The 19,522-nt window shown below is 29.8% G+C and overlaps 1 protein-coding gene across 4 annotated transcripts in view; it reads right to left on the bottom strand.

The window, feature by feature from the left end:
- The window catches only part of LOC126737802 (apoptosis-stimulating of p53 protein 1), a 413,921-nt gene that overhangs the window by 257,797 nt on the left and 136,602 nt on the right, over nt 1–19,522 (bottom strand). The window lies entirely within an intron of this gene.

A 19,522-nucleotide genomic window follows, 5' to 3' on the forward strand; every position in this document is an offset into this window, starting at 1 on the left:
ATTTTGCTGATTTGATTGAGTCCTCTTTTGTCAGGGTCTCCATAGTAAATGTTTTGGTATCATCTCGAGCATAAATCACTGTGCCTCCCCTTTGTTATATTGATATTGAAAAATGATTTACTAGTTTATATTTCTGTACATTAACATTAACAGCGGTATCATTGGTATTAAATTCATTCAAACAAACAATGTTGGGGTTTCCTTGGATAATATCACACAAAATTCATCAAGCGCACTTTTTAAACCTATTTTGCTTTATTAATCATTTTTCGTGTTTTATCATTTTATCTTAATGTATATTTGTAATATACTGATAGTAATACAATGTCTTTACTAATTATTATATTCATAAATGGTTCTCCATCTATTACCAAAGGGCACTACCAAAAAACCGAACACATTAACCTCCATATCTATTATGGAAATTTTCATAATCTGGGTGGCATTGGTACTAAACTTGATCAACTTCATGGTGCAATATTGGAATGTGATTATGATGTCATTATTTTGATTAAGATTTGGCTAAATCAACATTACTCAGACAATAAATTAGCTAATTCTGAATATCAGATTTTTAGGCTAGATCGCAATTCCTTAAGTGGTACTAAACAACGTGGTGGGGGAGTATTAATATTAGTACACAATAAATTTAAAGCCAAACAACCTTAGACTGATATCTTAAATGTGGAGCACATTTTTATTCAAGTGGATTATAGTGAGGTATCTAATATTTTGGGTTATGTTTACATTTCTCCAAATTCTTCAGAAGAAGTCTGTCGTGTATTAAGGACAATTCCCCCAATATACCTGTATTTCTATTTGGAGATGACAATTTACCCTTAGCCACTTGGAACAAGAAGGTAAGTTTGAATGATTATTTTTCTTTGGTGGACTGGATTAGTATTTTTGATGATTCAGACATCAATAATTCTTATGAAGTATATAACTTTTATGAAGTCATTTTATATGCACATTCACTCTATGTACCCCAAAAAATATATAAAACTTCCAGGTTTCCTCGTTGGTTTTACCCAGAATTAAGGAATCTTATTTTATCAAAAAAGACTGCTCATGCTGAATTCAAAAGTACTAACTTAGCTGAAGATTATATCCTGTTTGCTAACCTACGTACTCAATGTAAAGTTCATACTGAACGATGCTATAGATCTTACATTGCTACCTTAAATGAATCAATTCAATCTGACACCACACAATTTTGGAATCATATTAACTCCCTTAATAAAAGTCATTGTATCCTAAATGCTATGCATTTAAATTGTATTTTAGCAGATTCGGGGAAGGATATTGCAAACTTATTTTCTACCTATTTGTCTAGTGAATATCACTCTAATAAGGCTTTTAAAGGCCTGATGATGCTCTAACTAGAGCGAAACACGTGTAGCCAATTGAATTACATGTTGTGAGACCGTGACTTTGTGTTTTTATTTGTTTTTCGTCAATTTTGTATGTTGGTCTCTTAGAGAAGAATGGATGAGATTTTTGGACTCTGATGAGGTTGATCTTACTAACTTTAATTTTTCAGTAGTAAATTTTGTCGACATGCCTTTTGTCCAGTTCACCCTGTCTGAGGTTTTTAAATCTATATTTGGTTTTAAAGACAAACTGAGTTATGGTCTTGATAATATTCCTGCCTATTTCCGAAAAAGATGGGTTTATAGTTTGTCTAGACCTTTGTATACATTATTTAATTTGTCTTTAAAATTACAAACTTTCCCTGAAAAATGGCGTGACAGCTTTATAACTCCTGTATTCAAAAATGGTGATAGGGATGATATAAAAAATTACATGCTATCTCTAAGCTTTTTGAGTTTATCCTGAACAAATATCTTACTTGGCATTGTAGAGGTCTGTCAACGAGCAACATGGGTTAAGGCAGGGTAAATCTACTTCTACAAACCTTGTATTATATCATGACTTCATTGTCAGGACTTTCGACAAGGGTCATCAGCTCGACTCCATCTATAATGATTTCTCAAAGGCCTTTGACGCAGTCATCCAGTCATTGCTAGTTTTTAAATTAAGATGTTATGGTTTCCCTAAGTGGTTTCTTTCTTGGCTAAATAGTTACCTACATAAAAGGATACAATTTGTTAATGTAAGGGATTCACTTTCAGTTCCTATTTTGGTCACTTCAGGGGTCACATTTGGGGCCTCTCCTTTTTAACGATATTTTTTTATTAACGATATTTTTAGTATTATCAAATTTTACCAATTTCTATTATTTGCAGACGACCTGAAGCTATTTTTACATATTTTAAACTTGTATGATTACCTGATGATACAATCAGACATAGATTCTCTATATAATTGGTCTGTCTCTAATGGCTTACTTACATCTTAATAAGGATAAGTGTTTTATCATTTCTTTAACTAAATCTAGAAAAGTTGTCCCATTTGACTACCAGATAAATGGTAATATACTTTCAAGAGTATCGCTAATTAAAGATTTGGGGGTGTTGTTTGACAGGTCCCTGACTTTCATACCCCATATAGATAGTTTGTTTAGTAAAGCCCTTCGCACTCTTCGTTTTATAACTAGAAATACTCAAGACTTTTCAGTAGCTGCCTTCAGAGTTTTATATCTTACACTTATTCGTAGTGTCATGTCTTATTCTCCCATAGTTTGGTCCCCTTATTATGCTAACCATATTTACAGTCTTGATAAGGTCCAAAATGAATTTCTCAGAACTTGTGCCTGCCGATTAAATGTTCGATATGAGTCTTTATTGGAACTTAACTCAAGGCTAAATAAGACTTCTCTTGAGGACTATCGAACTAGGTGTGATATGATATTTCTTCACAAGTTGATTAATAATGCTATTGATTGCCCTGAATTATTATCGCGGATAAACTTTAGGTGCAATACCAGAATCCTTACAATGACATCCCTTTTTCTGGTTGAATGTCACCATACAAACTATGGTAAATTTTCTTCAATTAATCGACTCCACATGTTGGGAAATAGATTTAATCAGGCTTTTGAGTGGATTTAAAGCCTTTAAAACTTAAAAGGTATCTGAGTGAGTTTACTCGTTGAGTACTATGTGTTAAGTATTAAATGAATTTGATTGCTTTTACTATTCTTATTTTGAATATTTTCCTTAACGGTATGTTTTAAATTGTTTTTTTTTTATTTAACTGGGGAAAACTGTATATTGCTGTATTTATTTATTTTTTGGCCAAGGTTAGTTTGTGCTTAAATTTTTCTGATAAGTGTTATCTTATTTGTATATCTTGGGCTACTATACATTAATATACATTTAGATAGATGTTGATTTATAAAAAAATTGATATTTACTAGATTAACTCCAATATATATCTTATTAATTTATTTGTTGAAGGCAGAATAACTATATACATTTAGGGTTAGGATATAATTTATTTTGTAATTTTGTTAGAATGGGGACATCCCGTAAGTAAATAAATAAATAAATTAAAAAGCACACGAGAGGTTTGTTTTAAAATCTATATAGTTAAGGCAATAATAAATAAAAATATTTGTTACTACGTTGTTAAGATAATATTTTTATTTGTGCAAAAGGAGGCATTTTTAATTATACGCAAAATTAATTGCATAAAAAAATTGGAACTATCATTTATTTATTTATTTACAAACACGCATTTATCCCAGGGTCATTAGTTACATGCCGAAATGCGCTCTTTTAAAAAGTGATCATAAATAAATTTCCAAAGAGCATATTACTATAACGGATTACATTTCCCACGGCATATTGCAATAAATCCAGCACGCCCGGGGGGCAATTAAATAACGCTACCGTACCAAACAGAGCCTTCCATCATCAAATAAACTCATGCTTGTCTAGCAATAATTTTTATCTCTTGCCACCGGACAGACACAACACAAATGCAATAAATCATAATCATTTTATTAGTGACGGTCGATGGTTTTTAGAGGCAAGTGAACCCATTTCAAGGTCCCTTGCACCGTACCATCGACTAGTTCTCTTTTTAAACGAGTATATCTTATCTATTTTATTATGCCAATTTTGCAATGAATTATGATAATGTTTATGGTTGATGATATTTTGGTATAAATTACTAAAGCAATAATATAAAGGATGTTTTTCTAATTTAGTTCAGAAAAATACAACTTATAGAAGATCCAGGGAATAGTATAGAAATTAATTGGAAATATAATATGAAAAGAGTAGAAAAGTCAATTTTGTTGAGTGATCATACAAAATCAACTAATGGACTCAGGAACAGAAAATAGGGTGGTTAAGGAAACCATAAAGAAAAGTAATAATATAAGTGTATAAATAAAAAAATGTAATAGCTGTTTTTAACTTTTTGATGTTCGAAACAGCTGGGATATATTGGGATATAATAATAAACTCTATGACATAAAATGTTCAGACTCCCTCTATAAAAAAAAAAAGAAAATACCTTTCAGAAGAAATTAGCCATAAGGCGCACTTATCTGACCTATCCATTTCTACTAATGTGCAATCAATGGAATGAACCCCTGAAGATATAGAATGACAGAATGTATTCGTTTTCAAGAAAATTAAAGAGCATGTGAGTTATTAGAAGAGTTTAAAGAAGTCATGGTTTTAATAAAGACACAACTGAAAATACACTTTAAAAAAAGCACTATATAAAAAGCAATATAAAGACAAATGAACATAGTAGTTTAAAAGACAGTTTCTTGCCTATTTTTTATGTATATAGGGTGTTTCGTTGATTATGTTATAAACTTCTAGGGTAGATAGAAAATGTTAGAAGAAAATGAAAAGTTTATATGATTATGGGTCTGGAAATGCCTCTTCAGAGAGCTCTTTAGAGATAACTTTTAAAAACTAGTTTGCGTTTTATAGGTTCGGAACTACTTTAGCTACCACAACCAATTTTAGAAAATTAATTATTGTTAGTACGTCTATTCTTTTGAAACTACTACACAAAAATAATTTTAACCAGATGCATGAAAACCAGAGGATATTTGATACATTTAACCCCGTTTCTTTAAGACTTCAATTTCTGCCTATTTGGTATCAGATAATGATTCTTCTATGCCTTTTCCATAGAAAGGGTACTTTTTGTAAAAATCCCTTATTATCACCGTTTTCGCAAAAATTGACTAAACGTAAATTAATATACAGCACCAGAATTAATTATTTTATTAATAATGCAAAAGTTCATTTGCCATTGACCCAAAAGCCAAAAAATATTATTAAACGTGAGACAGTTAGAATTCGTAATCAAAAATATTTTTTAGGCCCTAACATAAATTGTCAAAGATAACAAATATGGCAAGAAATATATATAAAATTATCATAAGTGTTTTTACCACTTCTCCTGGTCTATATAAAAGTATTTAATAATAAAATCCCTTTCAGTTGCAGTCAGTCCTCCTTGAGTCAGAAGATTTACGTCGGACATATTTTAAAGTGCATTTTTCCAAGATCTACTTCTAAAGCATAAAAGGAAATATTTATTTAGCTAAAAGGAACTTTAAACAAATTTTGCAAATATGGCTTTCGCTTAGCGTTCAGTTCTCGAATTAGATTAGGTAATTTCACGAATTCCATATTATGCATTTAATGAATGCAGTTTATGTTCCGTGTAGACCTTTCAACGTAAAGGTAACATTTGCGGTGCAACCTTCTATTTCGCTTTAAATACACTATCGGACAAAAGTAGAGAAACTTCTAAAAATTCTTTGATTTACGGAAACCATGTATTTAAATTAAATATTTACTACACATATTGTAGTTCTCAACAACTGCGTTTTTTTACCGCATTTTACATGCCTCTTATCAGTTGTTTATTTACAATAAAAGAATTCAAATATTTTCGGATGGACATAAGTAGAGAAACCTAAATATCAATCGTCCAAATTTAGTATTTAGTTCGCTTTACGTGAGTTCTGTTGATAGTTTTGCATAGTTTTTTTAATCAACATGCCTCGCGGAAGATATTTGTCTGAAGACCTTCGTAGAAAAATAGTTGATGCACACAAGAGTGGTATACGACAAGTGGACATTAGTAAAACGCTTAATTTGCATAAGTCCGTTGTTAGCAAGACAATTTCTAATTTTAAAACACGAAATTCAACAAAAAGCATTAAAAAAAGTGGCCGCCCAAGAAAAACAACCAAACACATGGAAATGATGATAAAAAGAATTGCCCAGTCTGATCCTCACAAATCAGCAAATAAAATTTTAAGTGAATTACCTGGTGTTAATGTTAGTTCTAAGACCATACAAAGACGACTGAGGGAAGGAGGATTATTTAGTCTTCTACTGCTAAAAAGCCGTTTATTAGCAAGAAGAATCAGAAGGCCCGACTCAACTTTGCACAAAAATATTTGCATCGGACAACCAACGACTGGAAAAAAGTTCTTTTTACTGATGAAAGTAAGTTCAATTTGTTTGGGTCCGATGGAATCTCATGGGTACATCGACCACAAGGCAAAAGATTCGATCCAAGATATACACAGCCTACGGTAAAGCATGGTGGTGGCTCCTGCATGGTATGGGGTTGCTTCTCTGGGTTCGGTACAGGACCATTACACATCATTGAGGGTATCATGGATCGATTTGTGTATTTAGACATCCTACAAAATGTAATGCTACCCTTTGCTGAGGATAATTTACCTTTGACTTGGATATTCCTACAAGATAACGACCCCAAACATAAATCAAAGGTTGTCAAAGATTGGTTTTTATCGGAAAATATTAGGGTTATGGACTTTCCTGCGCAAAGTCCCGATCTTAACCCGATTGAAAACCTCTGGGAGGAACTAGACCGGCGTGTAAGGCAACATCAGATCAGTAATAAAAATGATCTTATAAAAGTTTTACAAGATTCCTGGAATTCTATTGGAGAGGAAACCATTATGAAACTGTTGGAATCCATGCCAAATCGATGCCGCGAGGTGATTGCCAATAAGGGATACTCTACTTACTATTAATTTTTCTAAGATAGAAATAAGAAATAACTTGTACTTTTGGAATAAAATTTAGTTTCTCTACTTTTGTCTCATAAATATTTTGTTTAATTAAATTAAATCTTAGGATTTTCTTCTACAATTTATTTTACTTTATACAAATTAAGTCTTAACAATTATTGTTGATTTTCATTATGTGTAGAACTGCATTAGTTTTGAAGTATTCAAATAAAACGCAAATTTAAAAAGTTTCTCTACTTTTGTCCGATAGTGTATATATGAAATGCATTCTAGACAAGATACTGCTTAATAAAAGAGCCCTTTTTTAATGCTTTTCACGCTGCTTTATGATTAATGATACTGTCTAAACCAAATAGCGGTTAAAAATGGCGCGAATTTACTACAGGGGCCATAATCAGCCAAATTTTACTCCTTTTACTCTTAATCAGAACTGGCTCAAAGTCATTAATTTTCACAACAATAGAGCTTTATTTGCTATAATTGGAAATCGGTATCGCGATGACGTAAGCTGCATTATATGCAAATTACGTAATGTGGGATTGTGGTAAATTTGTACAATTAGATTTTTAATTTTGTTTGTGACTTTTTAATTAGATTGCCATAAGATTCAAGACACTAACAATTATTACTACGTAAAGCGATATTATAATAAAATTTATCATAATTTATATTAAGTCATGATGTTTACTTGAATCATTTAAAATCTATTACCATGTGTATTTAGTGATATTTAATCCTTCGTCAGTTAATTTAAATATAATTAACTAAACTAATAAAAGTATTGCTGCTAAAGTTTACGTCACAATGAAAAAAAAATTGTCATAATTCATATTTTATTGGAAATAAAATTAATTTATTTATATAAAATTAATTTATTTTACTAATTGGCTTTTGATATTTTTTTTGTAAAATTGCCACGTCAAATAAATTTTAATTTTAAGCATTTTGTATAATGGTTAAAGTTGCTGCTGTTGGAGTATTTATATCGACGTTTCGTTTCAATTTATTGCCTCCTTTAAAATACTAAAATAAAAAACTTCATTTCTTAATAATGTCAAACAAAATACAATTAAGGTCAAATAGAAGTAACCAAAGAAAACAAATGGAGGGTGAGTGTAGGATTTTTATCTTACTTTAATCCTCCTCCACAATGCAAATATGGATTATTTCTTCACCAAAACGTAATTAGCTGAACAAGAAAGAAAAAAATCAAAAGAATTTTTCTATTTAAGAAATAATTTCCATATTATGAGAATAAACAATTATTAACCATGAATGTATACAGAAAAATATTTTAGTATCAAGTTCTACAGTATTTTATCAATATTATTAATTTAAAATAGACTTATTTTAGTTATCTTAGAAGATTTTTATATAAAAACTAAGATAAAGCTTTTAAAACTTTTTATCTGTAATACTTTAGACTTTTCTGCTATTTTAAAGTTATTTACATGCAAAGAACGATGATTTTTAAGTTTTACGTGTGTAACATGTTTTAATAATTTTTTTGTATAATAATATTACTGTGTATACACAAGAAAAAAGTAAAATTTAATGGAATAAAAGGCAATTTTGGCTTCCATTCTTTACACAAAGGAAGGGCTGTTGAAGTATTTAATTTACCAGATTTTATGAATAATGATATTATATTGGCACTGCTAATCAAATGTTGGGATCAAAAAAAGGCTATAGAATATTTGATATTATTTTACAGAAATTAGCACTATAGATGTTATAGTGAGTAGATGTTTAAGTAATAGATACTATATAAATATAAATTAATGCATAGTAAGGACTAAAAAAATATAAAAAAAAATTATTATAAATCTAAATTACTTCTCAGGGACCAGAAATAAATTTTGTTTCATAGAGGTTGTGACACCATGCAGATTTAGTAAAATAATTTATTCTCAATTTGTTTGTTGTTAATGCGATCAGATCTATAGGACAGAATAGGACTTCCTAAAAAGTTTTTTTTATAATTTGGCACTGTTAAAATATATTGTCGTCGAATTTTTAGATAAAAGTAGGGTATAAATTAATAAAGTTTGTTCTAAATTTTAATAATTTATAAAATAAACACAAAGAGTGCAAAAAGCATCTTTTAACCATGCTGAGTCACCCCAATTTTTTTATCTTATAAAAGACAGGCTGTCTTATATATGGATTACAACGTAAACAAGGTTTTTGCATTTTTCAATACAGTTTATATCAACATCTAAAAAGAGACCATAGACCAAATGCGCAAAATTAAAATTTTATAGTATTAGAAATTCACACAATAAAGCTTTAGTCAGTGAATGACGGTGTGAATAAATTAATTTTAGTTTTGAAAATGCATTTTTTAAGCGGATACTCACATGTTCCTTAATTTTAAGTCGGTTATCCAAGTTAATCCCTAGGATTCTCACAGGCTCCTTATCCTAAAGATATATAATCATCCCCTAATTTAATGCTCAGTCTATCCATAAGGATCGTGCGATAATTTACTGAACAAAATAATATAAGCTTTTGCTGGGATTTATAAGTTAATGATCATTTGACACAGTTAATAATTTGTTTAAATCATAACTGATATCAGCATTTGCATTTATAGATTTACTAATGGGATAAGACTTGTATATTTGTGTCATCAGCGTATAGATGATACTAATAGTATTGCAGTGATTTTACGATATTTAAGCTAAAAATACTATAAAACAAAGGTACCAATATTGAACCATAAGAAACGCCTACCGTTACCCGCTCTAAATTAAAATATATATCCTTTACAACTACCTTTTAAAATGTATCAGTTAAATATGAAGAAACAAGATTATAAGCGGTTTCCTAAAAATCTAAAAACCAACATATTTTAAAATTGCGAGTAGCAACTTGTGATTTATCATCTCGAAGGCTTTAGTATAATCCGATAGAACCAACTATTATAACCATTATACACTTACTTTTTGATTTTGCTTTTTAAAAGATAATTTTTAATTATTTAATTTTTAATTTAATTAATTTTTTAGAAAATCTGCCATTGCAAGATTTTTGTACGTGTTGTTTCGTACAACTTGACGGAGCCCCGCCTCACTGTGCAGAGTGCAATAGTTTGATGACAGATAGTTTAGGCGTATGGGACTAATATATTGGCCAGAGATCGCCAGATTTGACACCCCTTGAAAGAGCAGTATTGCAGCCGACCTAAAACCAGATTGTATTTCTGAAGGAATTCTATTTCTGTTTAAATATAAATTGATTTGAAATTTCACTATTTTTTCTAATACTTTTGCGAGTACAGGCAAAGTAGAAATGGATCAAATTTGCCTAAATTCAATTGGGTTAGCTACCTTGGATAAAAAAAGCATTCATTTGTAAGCTTCTAAGCCTTGGGAAAATATGATTTGTTCAAACAACAGTGCATGATATGGGTCAATAATGGAATAATAAATGGGCCGCAAACTAAAATTATTATTATATTTCATTCCCAAAGAATAAATGAAATACTTTTATTCTTTAAGAATTTTATACCCAAATGAAAACGTTTAAGTTTAAGCAGCAGACTTTCTTAATATTACCTTATAAAAAATTATAAAAATAAGACATAAATATAGAACTATAGTCGGATTACTGATGAAGTAAATGATGTGCGCGAAATATAGGCCCGCCCATCGATGCAACCTTGGCAGATTTAGACGAGGAGAATTATGCCTACTTATTTTAAATTATTTTACCGTACAGCTTTGCTTTGTAAGCAGCTTTTTTTAAAATATAATACGGTCGCCTGTAAAATGGGTCCAAACCAAGATATAATAATCCCTTTTAAGTATTTTGTTATGCAAAGTTATGTTAATATATTGGGGTTTACCGAAAAGGGATAGGTAATCCTTTTAAGTAATCGTGCCAGGTCAAACATTTAGGGTGTAATTGGCCAGGTTCATCAGAACCGAGCGCTACCTGAGCGCTGAAAGTTTTGCCTATAATAGTAAGGACCAATAAAAATTGTCATACCTGAGCAACAATCGAGGCTCAGGGAGGGCTCTTACTTATTTATTACCTGCTGCTTCTGCTGTAAACTAGACTTTTTGCACTTTATTGTATGCTGGATGCTCGTTATCACATGTTTTATATATGTTCATAATCACTTTCTTTTCAGCAATGGTCAAATGTTTTCCTACTCTTTTCTTGGGGGGTGACAATGGGGGTGTACGTGGCGCGTTAGCCATTATTTGTTAACAAACAAATTAACAAAAAAATAAACACAATCTCAACTTTTCAATATTACGAAGATTCTAATATTCGAATAGCAGAAAATTCAACCAAAACGATCTAAGCTGCTCGACTAATAAAATTAAATAAAACCCCAAGTCATGAACCCTATCGAGGCTCTAGGCCATACCTCCGGCGCAGAATGATCACGTGATCACTCCATATGTTCGGTAACCCAAGTATAGATTATACATAGCAGAATTTTTAAAAATATATATATAATTCAAAAATTCTTTATAACAGTCATATTTAAAAAGCCATTTATTGATAAAAAAGTTATTTCTTATAATTTAGAAAAAAATATTAACAATCTGACAATAAGAAAATGATTCTCAGAGTGAGATTTAAGTATCGTCAATTTAAATAACCCTTATTGGCTCAATTATAGATTATTAATGAAAGTGCGTACATAATCCGTGATGTTAGATCAGTTATAGCAGTTATTAAAATACTTGTTTTGACTTAGATAACCTGTTCCCAGGATGCTTAGAAAATAATAATTACTACAGTGATTTTATCATTAGTTTAGACTTAAAAAGTATTTATTATGCTTGAAATAAATGCCCATATGTCTGATTAAGACAATTATGACTGAGTTCGGATCTAATATAATATTTAACACTTCCAAGCTGATGAGAGACACAAAGTGTTACTTAATTTGCATCTAAGATGAATGAAAACCGTAAAAAGTCACAAGAATTAATTATCTAAAGTACCTTTAAAATTCTTAATAAATATTTTGAAAAATAGTTGTTTACTCTATTAAAATAACAAAATATAAGCCAGCAATGAAAACACTTAAATTTACTAGCAAGGTCAAAAATTTTTTATTCTCTTAATATTTTTAGGTGTATGATCCTTAGAACCGCTGGTAATCAAGAAACATATAAAATTTTATATTGAGTGAAGGTTTCATACATTCACTAAATAACGAGAAAAAACATTTAATGTTTAAGGCATTTAGTTTATTATTTTTGGGCAGATGAAGCTTTAAAACAAATACAGGGATAAATATTTCCATTTGTAGCTTATCCTGATCGATCAACCTTTAAAATCACCGTCGCAATATATACATAATTTTTTAAGGAATAAGAAAGTGAATCATGTTTCCTTCAGATGCAAGTAGATGAATTTTTAAATAACATCTGACACAAACAAGGAAGAACCATTCATTTTGATTCTACTTTTCGAAAAACTTTTTTACTATTTTTAAGAAGATAATTTTTTTAATCGCTGCTTAGATATACAAAAAATTATCAAATTAAGTCCATAACAAAAAACATACTGATGTATCCATGAAAAGGATTAAATTACAGATAAGAATTTTTGTTTCCGCTTATATCTCTGTAGACTTAATTATTTATTAATTAAAGGCACCTGAAAAATTTGTTTTTTTTTTCAAATTAAATATATTTTTGCTACAGTTCTATGAGTATCATATAAGAGTTAATATTTATCTTAGCAGAAGTTTAGTTTTCACTTGGTAATAATTACAATTCCCATATCAAAAAAAGCATGTCTAGTGGATAAATTTAAAAATTGTTGCTAATATTATTTCATTATAATTTTTTCTGCATATAAATCAGAGGTCTCTAATCAATATAGAAGTAGATGCCTTTAAATTATTATAAAAAAAATTGTTTTTGGTGATTAATAAAAAAAATTAAAATGAAAAAGGATCGAAAAATCAGAAGCACTTTTTTGTTAAGAATATTGGCTAAAAGTAATGGCAACTTTGTAACATTATCTTAACTTTTTAAATAGCATTGTCCAATTTAATTGATATCCACCATCTTTTGATTTTTTGATTTTCTGAAACTGTTGGATGATGAAGGATTACCCTGGTTTACCGTTATCTTTAACAAAATCTATAACTTTGGAAATATCTTTAAAAAATGGCTGCAATCATTACTTATAGCGTTGCTCAAAAAAGCTGAAGAAAAGAAGTGCAAGGACCATCAATCTGATGAGTCATATGTTAGAATTGTTTTCTAGAGAATTTACAAAAAAGAATTTACAAAAAAGTGAAGACCAGATATGCAGCACTAATGCAGTCGGAGACAAAGACACTTGTTGATGTTTAAGTCCTAATTCAGAGATGCAGAGACGTCTCTGGATTAGGACTGCCTTCAACACCATAAAATGATCAATATCCTGAAAGAGATCAGCGTGGACGATAAATTTATCAGATTAATTTTAAATCTGCATAACACTTCTTCTTCTCGTTAGGATGTAGATTAAATGGAACAGATGGAAATACATCAAGGTATCAGACAGGGATGTATCCTCTCGGCTTTGATATTTAACTTATATTTCGAAAAAATGTTTAAGGAAGTCTTCAAAGGAGTAGAAGAAGATATCGGTTAGAATGAAGTTAGACTAAATAATAATCGATACACCGACGATATCATGGTGATAGCTTGGAAGCACTGCAAAGGTTAAAAGACCATATCATGCAGTACAATCAACAATTTGGTATGAAAAGAAATGATATCCGCAAAAGAGATGTAAATGAAGATCACCAATAATGTATTCTACAATATTGCTAACTTGGAACCTCTATAAATGCACATGGAACATGCAAAGAAATAAAATGTCATATAGGAAAAACAAAGAATTTCAACGGAATTTTACGAAATAAGTACCATCTTTAAAACGATAATAAGGTACTTAAGATACTATGTTTTTTTCTAATTTATTGTATGGCCGAGATTTCTGGACACAGAAGCCAACACTAAAAATCTGGAAGAATTTGAGACCTGAGAATAAGAGAATGCTCAGATTACCATAAAAAGTTGATATTATAAGCATGAAGGTGCTAAAATACATCTAGAACTTTTTTACATAAAAAGAATGCCTTTAAAAAAATAATACCTGGGGCATGTTATAAGGAATACAATCTAAAAGGTATTGGGTAAAAGAGGAACGAATAAGTAGGTTTGAAACCTACAGACTTAATTTGGAAAAACTCAGTAGAACTATTACAAAAAAAGTTATAATTTCCAAAATCTGTAACGAATAGGATCTGATGAAGAAAAAGAACCAAGGGATGCTAATAACAATTGTTCTTTCAGTAAATATTCAATTCAACTTTAAAAGTAATTAACTGTTAACCAGCAAATGCATTTGCTTAACTTTACCCCATACTCTTTAAAATTTAACGCATGAATAAAATTTCAATATGTCTATAACATAACCGGGGCAAAACGTCTTATCCCGTCCCTAAAATCCTCTAGGGTCGTAAACACCAATTCCCTAGTAATATTTTTCTCTCGTCTGTTTTCCGGATATGCCTTTTCATTTCCTCAGTTCCCGAAAAGAATGTCATCCGACTTTTGTCTAACATATAATTTACATTTTTCATAGTGTCGACGCGCTGGGAAATCCGACGTTCTGTGTGGATTAGTAAATCTTTTAGCATAAAGGATGCGAACTTCTTGCATACATGAATAAAAAATAAAATCGAAATTAGTAAAATTTGCACAAACGCTGGTTTAACGGTTGAACTTTAGCAGAGAGAATAATTTTATTTGATATCCTTTTAACGTCGTATAAAAGCTTCCAAGCAATACGTTTTGCTTAGAATAACCCTATACAGCCGTGACTTCATAGTCCCGTCTACAGCTTGGCTACCGTCTTTTATTTTTGTTTTAAACCTTAACATTTATAGCGAAGTACTAAAAGTGAGTTAAGTTATTGAAATTCCTAGCGCAGAATGTCACAAAGCCACTTTGAAATAGCAATGTAGACGTTCTTATTATGGCATTGTCGGCAGCTTGGAGTACGAGGTTGCTACATGAATACTATATAATATTGTTTGTTTTATAGAGAAGTTCAGGCTTTTGATAAAATCGTAAATTTGTAACAGCTGTAAAGGAACAATAATTTTTATAAAATGGTTCATTTTAATTATTGAGAGTGTTTGAAGACCTTGGATGATTTAGCTTATGTTGGTACTGAAAAAAAATAGTAAAAAAGGAGGTCACTCAATTAAAATATAATATTTAAGATTACCAATTAATTTTTTGGATAAACCTAATTTGGAAGGAGAAAAAAATGATAAATAAAAATGTAGTACAAATTCTTAAAAAGGGAAAATGTTTCCGGTAGCAATACCTTTTTCGAAATAATACTTCGCTAAGTTCAACCGAGGTATTAAAAGATAGTAATACTACTGATACTAAAACTCTTTTTTAGCAGGGGTAGGGTGAATTTATATACTCACAAATTGCTTCCCTAGTCAAATCTGTACATTTATTTATTTTAGCTAGTTCTTCATTTTTAAATACTTCTAAAGCATCACAGGATACAATTTCTTGATATTTTGAGAATATATCTTCTCAAGAAAGCAACAAGATGGCTGAAATACCTGTAAGGACTATTAATGTCTTAGGTTGTTACCTGTTTGTTTAACAATACGCAATCGTGGGTTCCGGGGTTCATGCTAATTTTTCTATTTATAATACGGAAAGAAAACGGATCATTGTTCGGTAAATTCGACTCTAGTATATTGTCTGTCGAGTATGAGAAATTTGACAAACTGCCAAAATTATTTAAGCACTGTTTATTATTGTGCCAAGCTCTAGGCTAAATGAAATATAGATTTATAATAAATGTTATTAGTACCCTAGAACTAATTAAAGCTGTAAGGGTTCAAAACTAAAAAAAACCATAATATACCTTGCATATAGGTATATAATCAGTTTAAGTAATACCCGAGGTGATCGCGTCTAAAAGGGGTACCTGACTGTTTTAGTAACTGGCTGGCAGCAGGATCTACTCTGTATGAATGGGGTCTGTAGCTGACATCTATAGGATAAGAGCCAGTAATAGATAGAACACTCAGTTCTAGAAGTTTTAGGAACTTCTAGAACCTATAGGTACTATACTATAGGTACTAACCTATAGTCAATATAAAGTCCCAGAGGTGGTGTTTCTAACTATTGGATATAGATGCGAGTGAAGATACAGATGAGATGAAAGTAGCGATAAAAACAAGAAAAAGAACAAAAACAGAAATACAAGAAGTACAGAAGTACAAAAGTACAGGCCTAAAAATAGAGACCCCCTGTGAGGTTCGGCGTGGATGTTACGGTTGGTTTGGCGGAATTATTTTAAATAAGTAAATAAAATTAAATAAAATTTACTCTTTTAGAAGTAAGATGCGTTGTGTTCTTTTAAATAAAAAAAAATATGAAATAAAATGTTAATTAAATAAAAAATTGGAAAACAAACTTATAGGAGTGTGGCATGTGCGAACTTACCGGTGATAAAATGTGGAATTTTCTTAAATAATGTTAAAAAAGCACGAGACCCTACAAACTCTCTAGTTTATTTATCAAATCAACAATTTCGCTAAATTAGTACACAATAATGAAAAATTAGATTGGTACGAGCTATTAGTTTTTTTTCTAAAATCCGCATCTAGCGAAACTATCTAGAGTCATTTACTCCTAGATGAAAAATGACCTGTTAACCTAATTATGTCAGAATAGTTTCTTCCATAGTTTACAATATATAAACCATTTGTCAACCTTGGAATCTTCCAAAAATATAGACAATTCTTAGCTTCTAGCAGTACTGCTACTTAGTACTGTAGGATCTGTATCAGCAACAATAAAAATTATCAGCAACAACAGCCAAGGTAAATCAAATAATAATTATGAATTTAAACAAAAATCTTTATTTACTTTTCTCATCTAATAATGATTTTCCTTCCGTTTTAGATCGTGTGTGTAAGGAGAGACAGTCTCTATATATGTATACTTTCAGTGTAGTATATATCGAATTTGAAATAAATTATTTTGAAACTAGGATTGAGTTTTACTTTATTATCACAAAAATTTAGCTGTTAATATTTAATATTAATCTTTTTTTAAATTAAAGCAGTTTCTTTAAATACAACAACTAAAAAAGTGTGATTTTATGTATTCAAAACAAAAAGATACGCATATAAATCACAGTCTCGTTACCAGTTGTCAAATAGACTTCTCGAATGCGAGCACACTAGAGTAAAAATTGCAGTTTCTTTAAAAATGAATAATGATGAATAAAACTAATTTTGTTATAAATTGTACAAAGTGTACTTCTTTCGACATTTTATAAATCAATACATACAAAACAGATCATACATTCAAAATAAAAAAAAAACAAAACAGTTAAGAATATTTTTGGCAATAAAAATTAAAAAAGTGTTGGAAGAATTGAGCTTCAACATTTTTAGTTTATGTCACTGAAAACGGAGCTAACATAAAAAAGCTCGTAAATAAGCAAGTACGGGCACATTACTAGTTAATAATGACTTTATTGCATTTTTCATCTAAATCATAATTTTAATTGTTTTTGAGTTAAAAAATTTGCAGATTTTATATACAAGATTTGAAAAAATCCAGTTGAACAAAACGAGGCGATACATATCTTTAAAAACGTTGGTGAATACAGGATCGGGTTTCTTCGTTTCTTATCTAAATAGCTTCTTGAACACTAAATATTCATTAACAGTTAATAATAGCCCAGATATTTCTAATGTTCTTTCATCTCAAATACAGTAAGACTTCTTCCGAACGAATTTTTGTTATAGAGTCGAAGCAGCTTATGATTTATTCCAGCTAATTAATTAGATAAAATTTTCAAAGCTAACGGACCAATAATCTCAAAAGTATTTACCTTCTTTTTCGAAATAAGGTCTATATTACGTATATTATCTATTATTATGACTGAAAACTAAAAAATATGCTTAATCTTGAAAATCGACAAAAAATTGATGTTTAAAACCCGTTCATCTTAGTGCTTAGGTACTTACTAGAGCCAAATTAACGCGGCGAGAATTTAATTGAAGCTCAAAATTTAATTCCAAAGAGTTAATTTATGGAACTGCAATGTATCATCTAAAATATCCTTTACAAGTAGATCTTATTTTGGAAGCACTTGCACAAAACTAGAGGTATATCTTTCGATATTACTACCTCTTTCGAGGCAAGAAGCTTTAGTACTCATGGGCTTATTCATCGGCAAAGAAAAAACTTTCCAAACAAAGGGTCGGAGAACTACTTTAAATTGTCCATAATTATAATTTACTAAATAAAGAAGATCATTCAAGAATAGTAGAAGCTTCTGAGGACGAAATAGAAACGGAAGTTATTGGTTTTAAAGTTAATATTGATTCAATTAATAAAAGAAAAGGTTAAAATAAAGAAATTATAATGAGGATGATTTACCATTATCCACTCTATTATATTCTACTCTGATTAGTTTAAAAAAACTTTCTTGTTGGTTTTTGTAATGTTTTAAAAAAAAGTTGATGATGGTTGCTAAAAGACTAAACGTTGTATTATTATTTTTAGATTATCTTCATACGCGGTTAAAACAGTGACAAATAAAAAGTATTATTTGGACAAATTTATCGTCACAAAAAAAATAAAAAACTTCTTTACTTTTTGCGTTTTTCTGAGAGTACACATTGGAAAAAAGTTAAACGGAAGTTTATTAAGCATCAAATTACACAACTTTGCTCTAATTTAGCCGACTTTATACCTTTAATGTATCGAGAAAAACCCCACCCACACCCTGTACATTCGGGAATGACACCCTGTACATTTAAAAAATTTAGCAAAAATAAGTAGAATTTTTAAACTATTCAACTAAAGAATAAAAAAAATAATGTATAATTTAGAGACAAAAATAAAGTATATTTTATAAGACTGGTAATTTTAGTCATTATTTAGTTATCTTTTGATGATTTTAATTTTTTTTAAGTATTAAAAAAAGCAAAAATTAGAGACGTTTTGAAAGTTTTCAAACGCACACAAAAATATAAGGCAAAGCTGAATATCAGATATCTATTTAGTCCTTCTAATTTTTTTTTAATTCGTTTTTACCTAATTGCCTATTGATAAATTAATATTTCTATAGAGAAAATAAAACGGATTTAACTAATTAACTAAATTAATTGTTACTATCAAAATTTTTACCTTAATCTTTATAGTTTCGTATACCATCTGCCAAATACCCTGCTGTTTAAATCGATTTATTTGATAAGAAAATAATTAATAGGGACATATGAACGCTTAATATATATTCTCCACAAAAGTGCATTGCCTTAAAACAGGAAAATGCTACTTTAAATAACTGGTTCCCATTTGCATCGAATATTGCTAATAAATGCAACAGTTAATTAATATATCTCGATAATTAGATTCAGTTAAATTGCCCCATTATTATATAATTTAATCGATATTTATAGTATAACGTAATTACGGTAATTACAATTCCATGTTTTACAGAAAAAACAAAAATGCAATAATCAACCAAATATGGATT

The sequence above is a fragment of the Anthonomus grandis genome, chromosome 6 (assembly GCF_022605725.1).
Source record: "Anthonomus grandis grandis chromosome 6, icAntGran1.3, whole genome shotgun sequence".
In the NCBI taxonomy this organism is placed as follows: domain Eukaryota; kingdom Metazoa; phylum Arthropoda; class Insecta; order Coleoptera; family Curculionidae; genus Anthonomus; species Anthonomus grandis.